Source organism: Coenobita brevimanus, chromosome 82 (genome assembly GCF_032717465.1).
Source record: "Coenobita brevimanus isolate Jiangsu-jjx chromosome 82, ASM3271746v2, whole genome shotgun sequence".
Classification (NCBI taxonomy): domain Eukaryota; kingdom Metazoa; phylum Arthropoda; class Malacostraca; order Decapoda; family Coenobitidae; genus Coenobita; species Coenobita brevimanus.
In genome coordinates this window covers 14968110-14984269 of record NC_137035.1, presented here as the reverse complement: position 1 = coordinate 14984269, position 16160 = coordinate 14968110, and the positions used below count along the sequence as shown (strand labels likewise).

The 16160-nt window shown below is 40.9% G+C and overlaps 1 protein-coding gene across 1 annotated transcript in view; it reads left to right on the top strand.

The window, feature by feature from the left end:
* Positions 1 to 16160, top strand: part of LOC145409682 (U3 small nucleolar RNA-associated protein 15 homolog) — a 403188-nt gene that overhangs the window by 5619 nt on the left and 381409 nt on the right. The gene's annotated exons all lie outside the window — the stretch shown is intronic.

Below are 16160 nucleotides of genomic sequence, written 5' to 3'. Positions count from 1 at the left end.
AAGGCGACGGATGTTGACATGATTTGGGGGATGCTTGCTGTGCATTACTAGGTGAAATTACTGTATATTAAAGTTGTCTTTCTTTTAAAGGAGGCAAAATGCGTAGGAAATACGTCCCAAAAGTGCAAAATGAAAAGAGGAACTATACTAGCAAAGTATATAAAGACCACATAAAAAATCCAAAGATGACATTGAAAGAAAACACCTGAGTGTGCGTAAGGCAGTTACGAAATGGAACATAAGTAAAAGTATATACCTTCTATGACAGTTTAAAGGGAAAGCATATCAAAGCAGCTGGTGAACAGACTGTGTTGTCATCAGTAGAAGAGAAATACCTTTGTGACAGAATGATTACATTGAGCGTTTTCTCAAACATGTCAGTGGAACACGTAACGTGTTCATTAACCCTTTAACCGCGGGTGTCATTCCAGAATGACGTTGCAAAAACTGGACCAAACCGTGGGTGTCATTCTCGAATGTTTGTGAATATTTTGAATACCCCGCGTTTTTTCCGTGCGCCAATTGTTTCAAGGGAGAGTAGCTGTTAAGTTCTTTCACTCCAGCCGACCCCCACCTCCCTCTTCCCCCCCCTGGGGCCCCACCTCCCACCCCCTGGGCCCCCCACCCCACCCCTGACCAAGCGCGCATCAGTATCTGTCCAGCTGTGTGAGTGACAACACATGTTGATGTGGCAGTGAAGTGCAGGCAATTACAGTGCCTTTTACCTGTCTCAGTGAACACAGAGTGGGTGTTTATCGTATGTGCAGTGTTCATATATGTTTATAGTATTATTATCAGAATGTGATTGGCATTTGGTAATGGTGTGTGAGCGAAAAATAGTGATTACAACACCGCTGATGTGGCAGTGAAGTGCAGGCAATTACAGTGCCTTTTACCTGCCTCAGTGAACACAGAGTGGGTGTTTATCGTATGTGCAGTGTTCATATATGTTTATAGTATTATTATCAGAATGAGGTTGGCATTTGGTAATGGTATGTGAGCGAAAAATAGTGATTACAACACCGCTGATGTGGCAGTGAAGTGCAGGTAATTACAGTGCCTTTTACCTGCCTCAGTGAACACAGAGTGGGTGTTTATCGTATGTGCAGTGTTCATATATGTTTATAGTATTATTATCAGAATGAGGTTGGCATTTGGTAATGGTGTATGAGCGAAGGTAATGATGTGTGAGCGAAAAATAGTGATTTTACACCCCTCACTTCTAACGGCACTGCCCGTCCTGTGAAAGTCAACAAAGTCATGAAACGTACATCAATGGAAAGCTGAAGGTTAGTACTTTCTAATGGTACCTTATTTTTTTCTCTAGCTTTATTCTGTGCAGAGTTATTAAGGTTTAAAGGTTTGTTTACATTTGGCTGAAACCCCCGCGGGAGAGGACAGTCAGACCAAAACAATACCCGCGGTTAAAGGGTTAACCCGCCCCATCCCGACGTTTTCTGGGCAGTGGTACGCCCCAGTCCCGACATTATTGGACCTTTTTTTTTTTTGGCTCAAACATCCGCTTTTGGTGAGAAACATTGAAAATTCATAGAGAAATTGCTCACCTGAGGTTTAAAATACTCGATCTAGGTACGAGTACCTCCTTACCTGACTGGGTTTTCTAACAGGCTGGCACCAAAGAGAACGAGTTCTATGGGAGGGTAACTATTTTATCCACTCATAAACAGTATTTATTTATTTACTTGGTACGAATTTATATGTAGTACAAGAGTATATATTGGTTTTCAAACAGTAATATAGGCATTATAAGCATTGTTTCACTCACTAACTCATCACCATTCATGACCTTTTTTTTCCCACATTATCTGATCATCATTTCTGACTGTTTCTTCCTCTAATGCTATGTAAACTTTGTCCTCCACATTGTCATCGATTGGGGAATCACTCTGGCCCTGAATGTCTTTATTGGCCAGGTCACTGGTAACAGGTGAATTGCCGAGACAATGGCGTGCAGGGGGGGCGGGAGAGGTTATGCGGTGTAAGGCATTGTCCCTGCTTGGCATCTTGTAGAGGAATAGAAGAAGGTGTCCCGTGTATACGTGCCAAAAATCACTCGCGAAATCACTCGCGAAAACTGAAAATTGTGCAAATTAGGGACTTTGCATTGTTGCTGCGTTAATTCACGTCTCCGGGATATGAGTGCACATCATGTGAGGACGTGAATTCACGTCTCTGGGACGCGGCAGGTTAACCCTACCATAGATAATTACAGTGATGTAGACAAGGATGACATTGTTAAAATATTGCCAGAGCCAACACTTGACAAAAAATGTCGTATGATATTCAGTGTGGATGTCAATAGCTGGCCTGTGTGTGAGAGAGAGAAGGAGAGAGAATTATTGGGTAATGAGGCTCAACATGATCAGTAAGTTTAGATTAATAGGTGTAGAAGACGGGGATGAATAAGAAAAGTGATAATCATGTGATACAAATATTTGTTTAATTTGCAGGCTTTAATTTTGCGTATCATTACAATAGCAGAATGGCACAATGAGCCATAAATTACTCAGGCTGTAATGTATTAAGTCTGGTGCTACTTGTGATATTTATATTTACCTAATTAAGATTTATTTGCTTTATCTCAAGAATATTACTTGTATTTTTATAAGAAATTGTGTCACAGGTGTGCCTTACATTTTCAAGGCATCATTACATGTATTTCACAAAGAAAATCATATATTTTTTTAAGTTAGAAAAGTTCCTACACGTTCTGTGTACTAGAATTCAATTGTGATAAACACTTACAGTACGTGGCTTTATTTCAAGCACACATATGTGTATGTGTTCAGTGTGAGAAAAGGAGTGCAAAATAAATTATAATCTTTATTTGGTGCAATAGGGGTTATAAAAATATGTTTTTCACAGTTTCTTTTTTAAAAAACCTCCGTCAGTGTCCGAAGTCACCTCAGCAGTGTCCGAAGCCATCGCCAAATACATGCGCTCCCATTTGAAGGGCAAAAGCATTGACTGTCTGAAGTCACCCCACCCCAGTCTGAAGTCACCCCACATTGATTATGACTTCAGACAGCAATATAAGTATTTTTTTTAAATACAAGCAGAGACCTGAATATTTTTCACCTGTCTCACCATAAAGCTTTGTTCTTAAACCACACATTCATGCAAGAAATAATCTTGTTAAAGCTTAACATGCTGAGTTACGACTTAGAATAGGTAAAATTCATCAGAAGTCACCCCACTTTACAGCATCTTGTGGGGCCTGTTGGCGGCAGGCAGGTCAGAGGTTGAAGCAGAAGCTGGATGATTTGGCTTGATGGTGCAGCACATGGCGATGCAGGAAGGTAAAATGGCATGAGGTGCTGAGAGGTAGTGCATTCAACGACAGACACAGCAAAAGTGGACAAACGAAGCAGGCAGCGCACTAAGTGGGGGTGGGGGGATGGGGAGGGACTGGGAGGGAGACACACCTGGCAGTGGCTTGCTGGTTTGGACGTCTATCTGTCTATCTATCCATAGCCCGACGCCCGAATCCCGCAAAGGGTGGCCGCAAAAAAATGCCTCCAAATTGCTCTGTCACCCACCATTTGACTACCCTCCCCCCAACTCACTCCCCCCAACTCACTCCCCCCTCCCTCATATACCTCTCAACTTCATCCCTCCACCACATCCTCGGTCTACCCCTCCCTCTCCCTCCCTCCCTCCACCTCACCTACATACACCCTCTTAGTCAGTCTTTCATTCTCCATTCTCTCCACATGTCTAAACCACCTCAGTGTATTTCTTCTAATCTTCTCAACCACATCCACATCCACCCCACAACGTGCACGTTTCAAACCTGGGAGCGGTGGGGTGTCATACTAGCAAGGCGATGGACCTTCAGATTGTTCGAATTGTGGGAATGTTCCCCCATTTCTTTTGTTTGATCTTGTCAATGTTCAGTGCGTTGGATATTGGGGTATGGGTGTACAGTCTTCAGAAGTTAACATATACAATATTTCTGCAAAACCTGGGTGTCATAAATCTCTATCTATCTATCTGTTGCTAGACGCCATAATCCCGTAAAGGGTGGCCACTTGACCTTGAGTTTTTCGTTTGACGGGGAGGGGCATTAATCCTCCACCAACCCACCTGCTGACACATAGGTAGCATGTATGGTTTGGTTATATGGTTACCACCCAGCATTGTAAATGGTTTCTTGGCTTGCAGGAAACCATTTCGCTTGTCACTCAATGCAAAGCCACCTGTGAAGGAAAGGAAGGCAATAAGAAGTGACAGGAAAGATGGGAGAAATAGGAAGAGAGGAGGACAGACACAGAAAAAGAATGATAAAGGTGTCATAAATGATTTTATAATTATGATAGTTGCTGTCATGAAATTTTCACCATTTGTTAATGGAGTTCTACTGCAGTGTGACTTTTTTTCTTTTTTTTTTAAGATTTGGACAAGTGCTGGACACATTGTGGTAGAGCTTCATTAAAAAATAATGAAAATTTATGACAAGGATTATCTTTCATAATTTTGAAATTAATTTATAACACCTAGGTTTTGCAGAAATGTCATTTGTTACAAAATATTGTATAATTCATAACTCACAGTTTCTGCAAAAACAACATGTTACTGAAGAGCACAAAGTTTGGTTTGTTGAGTTTGGTTGTGGTGTTCTGCAGAGGGCAGTGGGTTGCCTTGGACACAAAACACATTTATCCCCAAATCGTTCAGATTTCTTAGGTTAGGTTAAAGTAAGGTCATATAAAGTTACATTAGGTTAGTGAGAACAAATGATTTGTGACGGATCGACGTTGGAGCTGAATCAACCTAAAAGTCCGATAATGACGGTTGGCTGCTTGCCACGGTTTGTTTGTAAAACTGATGGTTTTAGATTGATATCTTCAAAATTATGCCTATTTGCAACTTTTTAAAGCTTTCACATCCCCTCCCTGTAAAACAGGTACCGGTAACTCAAAGTCAAACAGCCACCCCGTATGGGATTATGGCATCTGTAGATAGATTGACAGTGATAATTACGTTATAGTTTATTGAGGTAGTTTGTGGAGTGAGGAGGAGATGCAGGGGTGTGCAAGGGACAGCATGGTGGAACGATGTGGTGAAATGAGCTGTGGAACAAAAGAAGAAGGCTTATGGTGATGGCTAGCTAGTAGAGGTAGGGGAGAAGATGAGAGAGAGAAGAGAGAGGTATATGTGAGCATGTGACTCTCGATTCTTGTAGTAGGAGTTAAAGATGAATACAGGGAGTTGATCTTAATTTATTATCTTCAGAGAAAATCTAAGTTGAGCAGGGTATATCTTACATAAACTTAATATACTAAGTAAGTCTAGTTGGACCCCTCTTCTTGTTCACTCTCTCCACTACCTGTCGGTTCTATAGCTAGCCTCCTTCTGAGCTCTGCTTCCTAAATTCTGGTATAGCAGGGGTCGTGTCACATGTGTTACACTGTTTTTGGAATGTTTTAGAAGCCTGTGTGTGAGTATGTGTGTATGTGTGTGTATGGTCACTAGGCGCTGTTGTGTGCCTATAAAGCATTCCTTGAGTTAGAGTGTGTAAGCATGTTTAGCATTGCTCGATTCTCACAGACACAGTACCTTCTCATCATCTGACTTGCTGCTTCTATCTGTCTGTCTATCTGTCTATTTATCTATCTATCTGTTATGATTTGTAATTATAATATGGAGTCCTGACATTGCTCGGCCACGCCGCTGAAGGTCCTCCGACAGCAATCATCATTGACATATGCTAATCTGTTAGTACATAATATTGATTATAATATTGTACACATACAATATTCATAGTAAATTGCAGTGATCTAGTAATATTACATTTTAAACAAGTTGTATACATATTTGAATAAATGCACTAAAGGTAACTATTTGACTGTAATACAGTATGTACATGGGTTATTGTAGTGAAATGCATACATGCAAGAGTAAAAAAAAATAGTTTAAAATTAAGATTATGGTAAGAGTTATTAATATTTAAAAACATGGAAGAGAGAGAGAGAGAGAGAGAGAGAGAGAGAGAGAGAGAGCGAGACAAGGAGGTAGCTCGTGGGACTCTCCTTATAATTCACTTGTGTGTGAGAGACATTGTTAATATATCCAAGACAAATAAAAATAGTCCCATACTAATCTTTACCTCTCCTGTCATTGCATGACAAATGGGAACCAAGATTATCTACTTACAAAACTACTCACGTATAACAACCGCTCATCCACGAGTCTAATATACGTATAACTGATCGACAAAACATCACTACAAGAAGCTACAAAGTTATTGTGAGATATGGCGGCAGCGAACGTACGAACCTTGTCTACGAATCTACAGTGAATTCCTACAAAATACAAGCTACAAGCCTACGAGTCTACAAGCCTACAAGTCTACAAGTCTACAAGCCTACAAGCCTACAAGCCTATGAGTCTACAAGCCTACGAGTCTACGAGTGTGCAGTTGATTCTACATTATCAAGATTGAAAACAAAAACTACCTCTTATAACCAACAACTCACAACCAGCTCCTGACAGTATTCTCTCCAACCAGCCCCCTCCGTCTCCACGATCATCACGCTGATTTAGAAGTGATCACACGACGTCTTGCCAGTAGTTTAACAAAATATTGATACAAACAATCTTGCAATTTCTATGACGAACCAACGAACTACAACCATCTACAATCAACTACAAGTAACAACTCTACGTGTCGTCTGTATAATCTTCTACACGCACCTACAAGTAGCGGCAGTCTTCATCCCACCGCTGCCACCAAATGTGACTCTCGATTCTTGTAGTAGGAGTTAAAGATGAATACAGGGAGTTGATCTTAATTTATTATCTTCAGAGAAAATCTAAGTTCAGCAGGGTATGTCTTACAGACTTAATATACTAAGTAAGTCTAGTTGGACCCCTCTTCTTGTTCACTTTCTCCATTACCTGTCGGTTCTATAGCTAGCCTCCTTCTGAGCTCTGCTTCCTAAATTCTGGTGTAGCAGGGGTCGTGTCACATGTGTTACACTGTTGTTGGAATGTTTTAGAAGCCTGTGTATGAGTATGTGTGTATGTGTGTGTACGGTCACTAGGCGCTGTTGTGTGCCAATAAAGCATTCCTTGAGTTAGAGTGTGTAAGCATGTTTAGCATTGCTCGATTCTCGCAGACACAATACCTTCTCATCATCTGACTTGCTGCTTCTATCTGTCTGTCTATCTATCTATTTATCTATCTATCTATTATGATTTGTAATTATAATATGGAGTCCTGACAAGCAGGAGAAGGGAGGTTAAGAGACTGTTGAAGGAGAGTAAAAAGAAAGTGGATGAAGAGTTTGGGAGGAATCTGAGTGTGAAATGGAGGGAGAGTAAAAAATTGTTTTGGAAGGAGGTAAAGAAAGTAAGGCAGTGTGAAAGGGGAAATAGTAGGGGAGTGAAAGATAGGAATGATAGATTGTTGGTGGAGAAGAGAGAGAAATGGAGGAGATGGAAGGAGCACTTTCAGGCTTTGTTGAATGTAGAAAGTGAAAGCATTTCGAGTATAAGTGGTTGGGGAATGGCTGGGAGAAGAAGAGATGAGAGGAGGGAGGAAGAGATCAGTAGGGCAGAAGTAGTGGAAGCAATGAAGAAGATAAAGATGGGAAAGGCCCAAGGAATTGATGGAGTGTGTGGTGAAATGCTGAAGTATGGGGGTGAGATTGTAGTGGAGTGGATATGGAAGTTGTGTACAGTAGATTGGCTTGGGAAGAGGGAAGGGTTCCAGAGGACTGGAAATCAGGTATAATTGTTCCTTTATACAAAGGAAAAGGGGAGAGAGAAGTATGTGGTAACCATAGGGGTATGTGCCTTCTTAGTGTGACTGGAAAAATATATGGTAGAATACTCATTGATAGGGTTAGGCATATGACAGAGGAGCAAGTTGGAGAAGAACAAGGGGAATTTAGGAAGGGAGAAGGGCGTGTAGATCAGATATTTGTTCTAAGATGTTTAATGGAGAAGTATCTAGAGAAGGGAAAGAAAGTGTATGCTGCCTTCATGGACTTGGAGAAAGCTTATGACAATAGGTAGGCAAGGCATGTGGAACGTATTAAGAATATATGGGGTGGAGGGGAAATTGTTGAGTGCTGTGAAGAGTATGTACGAAGGAGCTAGGGCTACGGTGCAAGTGGATGGTGACCTGAGTGAGTTCTTTGATCTCAGTGTGGGACTGAAACAGGGTTGTGGGATGTCTCCCTGGCTGTTTAATATATACATGGATGGAGTTGTAAAGGAGGTGCAGGGTAGGGCAGTGGATGTGGGGGTGGCTCTAATGAATGAGGGTGAGATTTAGAAGATTCTGGTGTTGCTGTTTGCTGATGATACAGTATTGTTGAGTGAAGATGAATGGGAGTTGCAAGGTTTGGTGAATGGATTTGGGACAGTGTGTGGGAAGAGGAATATGAGAGTTAATGTAAACAAGAGTAAAGTTATAGTCTTTGAGAGGAATGAAGTCACAGAATGTACAGTGAGGTTGGATGGTGAGGATATGCAGGATGTGAGTGCATTCAAGTACTTGGGTAGTGTGATGAGTAAGGATGGAACTTTGGGGGATGAAGTGCGTGAAAGGGTACAGAAGGGAAGGAAGGTTGTTGGTTCACTGAAAGCAGTGATGAGAAATAGGGAAGTGAGTATGGAAGTTAAGAAGTCACTGCATGATAGTACTGTATTGTGATCCCTACCCTGACGTATGGAAGCAAGGCGTGGATCTTGCAAGAGGGGAACAAGTCAAGAGTGAGAGCAGTGGAAATGAGTAACTTGAGAGGAGCCGAAGATTAGGTGAAATACACTGAGGTGGTTTGGACATGTGGAGAGAATGGAGAATGAAAGACTGACTAAGAGGGTGTATGTAGGTGAGGTGGAGGCAGGGAGAGGGAGGGGTAGACTGAGGATGAGGTGGAGGGATGGAGTTAAGAGGTATATGAGGGAGGGGGGAGTGAGTTGGGGGGAGGGTAGTGAAATGGTGGGTGACAGAGCGACTTGGAGGCATTTTGTCTGCGGCCACCCTTTGCGGGATTAGGGTGTTGGGCTATAGATAGATAGATAGATTATTGAGAAAAGAAAATACAGTTATAAGTTTTATGCATGGGAGCTTTCCTGTTGTTTTGCCAAAATTACTTTTTTTTTTTTTTTTTTTTTTTTTTTTTTATCATCCACCTAAAACACTGCTGTAGAGAAAGCTGTTATTTTGGTCAGAATTAACCAAAATAGCAAACCTAGCCAATCTTATCTTAAACAATTTTAACCTAACCCAGCTAGGCTACAGTAGGGTGGGTTTCACCCCCAACCCCCTCCCCATTACTTTAATCATTTGCAAGTACAATAAAACCTCTATATAACAGACTTCAATAGACTGGAATTCGCTTTTATCGGACTCGAGGAGCTACCGGACTAAATTCCTTTATGTATTGGAAAAGGTCCGATAAAGCCAGAAGCAGTCCGGACTGTCTGACCACTTCAGCTATGTTCACCACAGTAAGGTAAATAAAAGACATTTTTATCAGTGTGCAGTGCAGTATTATTACATATCTTATACCATTTGATTAATGTAGTGAAGTTATAACACAGTACAGTACCACAATGGTGGTAAAATCAGTTTAAAAACCGTTCCTGCGTTCTGGACTAATGTCTGAGAAATCAGAAAAAGCCCGGATTAGCAGGGGGAAGTCCGGATGTCACTTTTATCGGAATTTAGCATTCTTCAGAATGGTTTGGGCCCCAAGTAGTCCGTTATAGTGAGGTCTTACTGTACTCAAAATATAATCTAGGAACCTGCTGCCATACTTACGTACTTATGAACCCAGAATGCAGCTTGCCCTTTTAAAGTATTTATTAATACTTTGCCACTTGGGTAACTGGTCTTCCAAATATTCTGTTGGAATGGACCTTAAACAGGATATTTTTTATGCTTCATAAATTATCATAGATGCTGGGCTTTGTGTGTGTTTGTGTGTGTGTGAATTATGTAAAGACTTATCACATATATGGTACCATTACCCCATCGAGATTACCATCAAAAGAAAAACTGCCAAACTCTCCAAATGCATGTCGTACTTTCAGTGTAACTTCAAATTCTTTACCAGTATGTTTGGATAATTTCAGTTGATTAAGTTAGAATAGTTTAGGTTGGTTATGATACATTAGATTAGGTTTAGTAACTTAGGACTGAGATTTTGATTTGGTCTGATAGGTAGTGTGGGACACTTTAAGTTAAGTTAGGTAACAGTTGTAGGTGGTTAAAATTGGAAGGGTCTGGAGGATGAAGTCTCCCATTTAGGTTAAGCTACGTTAGGATTGATTAGGTTAGGCTTGATCATTAAATTTCCTGTAGATTTGAATGTTTGATGCAGTGTTGCATCCCGTCAGTGAAGTTGGTGTTAGCCTAATCAGCATGTCTAGATGGTAAACAGGCTGCCATGGGCGAACTGGTGACTTCCCTAAATACCCCAGAATAGGTATATGTTAATTTTCCTCTACACCTTTTGTACTCTATTTTTGAATTAATTAGTTAATTTTTTTATATGTCCAACTCTGGGCAAAGGCTTCAAGGCCTATGGTATCCCCAGGACATATCCCCAAGGCCCAGTGCCGGTAGTTCTCCAACATCTCCACGTGTCACCAGCACCTACCATCCATACTGATAACATGCTAGGGCTGTCTTATACAGAACTGGTGTATTGGTGTTAGTGGGGGTGTTTTCACGACATGTCGGCGGGTCTTCTGGTAGATCAGTGAAGTTTTCTTTTTATGATATTCAAATCCATAAACTGTTCTCTGCCCCAGCGTGGTTTTGAACCAGGGTCCGTTAGGACTGCAGGCCACTGCTCTACCGATTGAGCTGCTGCCTCCCCCAAGTAAAAACAGTCATGTTGCATGCTGTACTAAGATTACGGTATTTTCCTGAAGACTGTGACATTGTAAAGCCGCCACCACACGGGAACTCGTGTACGTCCAAATTTGCTGCCACATGAGGGTCAACAGCCAAGCGAGGAATGCCATCAGACCCATTCGTAGACATCTGCGCCCACCATGGCTGTTCTTGACTCCAACAGTCCTCTTCTTCTCTGTAGTAGACTTTATACCTATGGTCCTTCCAATTTATCCAGATCGTTTGGGGGTTGTCCCTCACGGGAGTTCCCCTTCGAGCGACGCTGCCGAATCTGCACCAAAACACACCTCTCTGTCTCATGTCAGCTATTTACTACTTCTAAATGAAATTTATTTACAGTATGTATATATATATATATATATATATATATATATATATATATATATACAGTATATATATATATATAATTCTCTAATATGGCTATATAGTGTAAGAAAATGCCTATTGTTTTTAATAATAACAATGACATTTTATAAATACCTCAACACTTGGCAACGTTGCTTTCCAACGTTGTCGTGCTTGTAGGTGAGTCAGTGAGGGTAGGTCAGGTGTCAATCCGCAGGTCACTTTCTCTGACTGCCATTAAAAGATAAGCTGCTACCCCTACTACTCGCCCTCGTCTGCTCCACAGTCGAGAAAAAGAACTTATTTGCAGCATAAATAAGTATTTTTTAGAAGAGAAGGCAAAGAGGGGACCTATAATTGATCCCTCAAAAGCAGTTGCTCAAACAGCAAAGGCCACCAACGTGAGTGAAGTAACAGTCAGACGAATTTGCTCTTCCTTCAATCAAGCCTGCATTACACAAAAGTCACCAGAACAAACTATAATAATTCATAAAACCGTATAGACTTTTCATAGTATAAATAAATCACCATAAACTGTAGATTTTATATGCAGAGAGAGAGAGACAGACAGACAGACAGACAGACAGACGAAGTCAGGAGGCTTTTCCTCAAATTCTAATACTGTAATTCACAAAACCGTATAGAGTTTTCATAGTAGTAAATCTCCATAAAATGTTGATTTTATATGCAGAGAGAGAGAGAGAAAGAGAGAGAGAGCTGAGAGTGAGGGTTAACCCTTGTCTCTAATCCGATAATTGGCCCAGTAGAAACTGTGGCAGCGTCGCATGTAGGGGAATTCCCGTGAGGGACAACGCCCAAATGATCTGGATAAATTGGAAGGACCATAGCTGTGGCCAAGCTGTGTGCATCATCTGCTATCTTGAACTCAGTAGTCAAAACAGAAACTATATTAAGAATTGTCATGATTATTTTATTACCTTTAGTAATCTTTGTATAATTTTTAGTTATACGACTCATGTTTTTATTTGAGAAAGTGGTAATTTGTAAGGATAGAAGATCACCTTATTTTGCAATATTCAACTGTTTTTTCCATACTTTATATCACCGTGTAATTCTTTAAGTATTTTCTGATCTTGTTCACAGGTTTCTATGTTTTTTTTATACTGTACTTTTAAAAGTGGTGAAAAGCATTTTAAAAAAGAAAAGTTTATTTACAGTCGGATGAAATCTAGCGGACAGAGACAGATGGATGCCATATTAGAATGCCATTTTTGAATGAACTTACCACCAAACCCAAATTTTTGTATCTTAACCAACTTCATGTATCCTAACCTAACCCCTTTTATGCTAACCAACCAGTTCTGTGCTAATCTTACTAAACCTTCTAACCTGACCTAACCCATCCCTTATGTAATCATATTTTCTTTGACAGGGTGGATAGACAAGGATTGTGGAAAGTGTTAAGAATATATGGAGTAGATGGGAAGTTGTTGAATGCTGCGAAGAGTATGTACGATGGTGCGAAGGCTGCAGTGTGTGTGGATGGTGAACTAAGTGAATTTTTCTCTTTGAAAGTTGGTTTGAAACAGGGATGTGTCATGTCTCCATGGTTGTTCAATCTGTACATGGATGGGGTAATAAAAGAGGTACAAGGTAGGGTAGTGGATGTTGGAGTGGCCCTGGTGAGAGAGGATAGTGTTTGGAAACTCCCTGTACTGTTGTTTGCAGATGATACTGTGTTGATGAGTGAAGACGAAGGGGAGTTGCAAGGCTTGGTGGATGAGTTTGAGAGAGTGTGTAAGAAACGGAACCTAAAGGTGAATGTAGGGAAGAGTAAAGTGATGGTCTTTGAGAGAGGTGAAGTTAGTGAATGTACAGCGAGGTTAGGTGGTGAGGAATTGGAAAATGTGAGTATGTTTAAGTATTTGGGTAGTGTGATGAGTAAGGATGGATGTTTGGAGGGTGAAGTGCTTGAAAGGGTACAGCAGGGAAGAAAGGTTGCTGGTTCCTTGAAAGCAGTGATAAGAAACAGGGAAGTGAGCATGGAAGTGAAAAAGTTACTACATGACAGTATTGTGATACCAACTCTAACGTACGGAAGTGAAGCTTGGACATTGTTGGAAGGACACAAGTCAAGAGTGAGAGCAGTGGAAATGAGTTATTTAAGAAGAGCCTGTGGAGTCACGTGGAGAGACAGGCTGACGAATGAGGATATAAAGGAGCGTTGTGGTGTGGATGTGGATGTGATAGGAAGTGTTATGAGGAACACACTGAGGTGGTTTGGCCATGTGGAGAGGATGGAGGGTGAAAGACTGACAAAGAGAGTGTATGTGAGTGAGGTGGAGGGGGGAAGAGGGAGGGGGAGGCTGAGGATGAGATGGAGGGATGGGGTGGAGAGGTATATGAGAGAGGGGGGTGTGAGTTGGGAGCAGGGCAGTGAAATGACGGGGGACAGGGCGACTTGGAGGCGATTTGTTTGTGGCCACCCCAAACGGGATTGAAGCGTCTGGCAATAGATAGATAGATAGATTTTCTTTGTTTATTATGTATCCTCATCATACTCAAAAATTCACTTCACCATTACAGAGTCACTGAATAAGTTCAGTGGAAATATTTTTTAAGAAATGGTCTTCTTAATTTAGTAAGCGAGGGATTTCCCAGCTGTGTGGTGCTGCAGAGATCCAGAATTTAAGAACTCTGAAGAGGTAGCAGTCTGGGGTAGTTTCAGCTCTCATTACCAAGCAGTTTCCCGAGGACAGCAGTATCCATTGCAAAAGTCATTACCTGGTTCACATTCATTGTTGTTGATAAACATGTCATCTGCTATGAGTCACTACAAGTAACCTCCCAGTCGCGTAGGGTGAACTGTGTTGTGAGCTCAACAAAGAAGATTGTGGCCATCATCGTACACTGTGTGATAGAGAATGGCTATCCAAGCTCAGATTAGACGTCCATTTTGGTCTGCACATAGCTTCCATCAGTCTCTGTGTGATAGCAGCTTAAGAAGACAGTTGAAGTCACCATGCCTTTATGTAAAAGTTTTGCCAAATTTTCTTATAGTGATCATAGGACATAAACCAAGTAGGCTAGAATAATAAATAAAACCAAATTGGAATGTTGAGATACATTGTTTATTGATATTTTTGTCAGTTTATAAGACTGATAATGTATGTATTAGCAGTTACCAGTTTTACGAAAGTAGCATTTTTATTATCATAGTGGTGATGATTATTTCTTAAAATGTTCCACTTTTGTTTATATAATCTCTTGTTTTAACAAGCCCCTTTGCTCTCTATGAATGTAAATACCTTCCAGAAGTGAACAGAGGGGAAAATGTGGGGTTAAAACATGCTCAAACTAAGTCAAGTAACAATATGTAGCCTAAGCAAACTGTATGTATAGAATGTCTTAGCTAGCTGATTCCCATGCTTTTGTAATACTGGGTCACATTAAATTTGTCCTCTGCAAAAATTATATTTTGCCAGTTTGATGTCATTAGGTTGCTTGCTGGTATCAGCCACCACAGTTGCTAAATACAAACTTGTAATTTACAAAGTTGTATGTACGGTAAGTAAGATTTTTAGGTTAGGTTAGAGTGTTCCAGGTAAGCTTTGGGCAGTTTTCATGGTTGTAGGATTGTTTGGTACCGGTATGTATTATGTAGGTTTTAGCCCCACATTTTCCATCTTCAAAACCATTCCCATTATTAGCAGAGTGGATGAGGAATTTGGAAGAAATTTGAGTGTCAAGTGGAGGGAATGTAAGAAAATGTTCTGGGAAGAGGTAAAGAGAGTCAGACAGGGTGGCAATGAAGTTGGTAGGGGAGTGAATGATAAAAATGGTAGTTTACTAGTTGAGAAGGGAGAAAAAGTGAACAGATGGAGAGAACACTTTAAGGAATTGTTGAACGTAGAGAATAAATGTGAGTATAAGTGGCTGGGGAATGACTGGGAGAAGGAGGGAGGTGAGAAGACAGGAAGAAATCAGTAGGATGGAAGTTGTGGAAGCAATGAAGAATGTCAAAATGGGGAAAGCCCCAGGAATTGATGGAGTGTGTGGTGAAATGCTGAAGCATGGGGTATAGTAGTAGAATGGATGTGGAAGATGTGCAGATTGGCCTGGGAGGAAGGTAGAGTCCCAGAGGATTGGAAGTCAGGTATAATTATTCCCTTGTACAAAGGGAAAGGGGGAAAAGAAGTGTGTGGTAATCTTAGGGGCATTTGTTTTCTTAGTGTAATAGGAAAAGTATACAGTAGGATACTTATTGACAGAGTTAGGGAAATAACAGAGGAATTAGTTGGAGAAGAACAGGCAGGCTTTAGGAAGGGAAGAGGTTGTGTAGATCAGATATTCATTCTTAGATCTCTTGTGGAAAAGTTTCTAGAGAAGGGAAAGAAGTAATATGCAGTCTTCATGGATTTGGAGAAAGCATATAACAGGGTGGATATACAAGGATAGTGGAAAGTATTATGAATATATGGAGTAGATGGGAAGTTGTTGAATGCTGTGAAGAGTATGTATGAGGGTGCTAAGGCTGCGGTGTGTGTGGATAGTGAACTGAGTGAGTTTTTCTATATGAAGGTGGGGTTGAAACAGGGATGTGTCATGTCTCCATGGTTGTTCAATCTATATATGGATGGGTTTGTAAATGAGATACAAGGTAGGGCAGTGGATGTTGGAGTGGCCCTAATGTGAGATAGCAGTGTTTGGAAATTTCCTGTACTGTTGTTTGCAGATGATACTGTGTTGTTAAGTGAAGACGGAGGGGAGCTTCATGGCTTGGTGGATGAGTTTGGGAGAGTGTGTAAGAAACGGAATCTAAAGGTGAATGTGGGGAAGAGTAAAGTTATGGTCCTCGAGAGAGGTGAAGTCAGTGAATGTTCAGTGAGGTTGGATGATGAGGAAATGGAGAAATGTGAGTATGTTTAAGTACTTGGGTAGTGTGATGAGTAAG